Here is an 872-nt window from a genome sequence, read left to right as displayed (position 1 = left end):
TGCAGCCAGTGCCGCTTCCCTCCCTCCTGCCAACACACCGCCACATGCATGCTCGGTACTTGCCAAAGGGCCCTGTCCTGTCAAGGAATCAGGATGGATGGTGCCCGCCTGATAATTAGCCATTAAATATTTTCTTTTATCTGGATTGTTCACTTGTGGCATCAGGATTTATTTACTGCTCACTGTTCAAGCCTTGCTCTGAAGAGAGTTATTATCTTCTCCTTTGGCTTTTCCGAACAATGTCCAGTGACATTCGCCTATTTTCTCAGCTCCCCTGAGAGGGAAGGCAATGCCATCCCCGTTTCACACATAGGATCGGGAATCACAGAGACGCAGCACTACCCCTGCTTCTGCTCCTGGCCCCCCCTGCAGACGCCTCCCCCGGCCCCCTGCATCCCAGCTGCTGGGAGGAGAGGAACAGGCACCTTCTGGTGGCACAGGAGAAGGTGGGGCCGGTCCCCCAAAGGGCACCCATCACCCACGACACGGCCCCGGACAGGCGGGATGGCCAGGTTCACAGTGCGAGCAACACCGGTGATGCTCTTCCTCCTGCCAAAGTCCTGCTGCGGATTTTTAATGGGTATCAAGCAAGGAAGGTGACAAAGCCCTCCCCAGAATAATAACCAGTTTGTTTTCTACTTAAAAATAAATTAAAGTCATCTCAGAAACTGCTGAAATGCACTGTACCAGATTGTTAGACAATCTTCAGAGGTCCCTTCCAACCCAAACCATTCTATGATTCTATGTCTCGAATAAGACAGATCGTAGCCGGAGGTAGGCAATCGATACCCAGTGCTTCAGCCCAAATGCAGCCTGAACACTCAATGTATAACATTGTCATAAACTAGTGAAAATAATGGTAAGATGTGGAA

The sequence above is a fragment of the Pygoscelis adeliae genome, unplaced genomic scaffold (genome assembly GCF_000699105.1).
Source record: "Pygoscelis adeliae isolate BGI_AS28 unplaced genomic scaffold, ASM69910v1 Scaffold43, whole genome shotgun sequence".
Lineage (NCBI taxonomy): Eukaryota > Metazoa > Chordata > Aves > Sphenisciformes > Spheniscidae > Pygoscelis > Pygoscelis adeliae.
Note: the sequence above shows the minus strand (reverse complement) of the source record.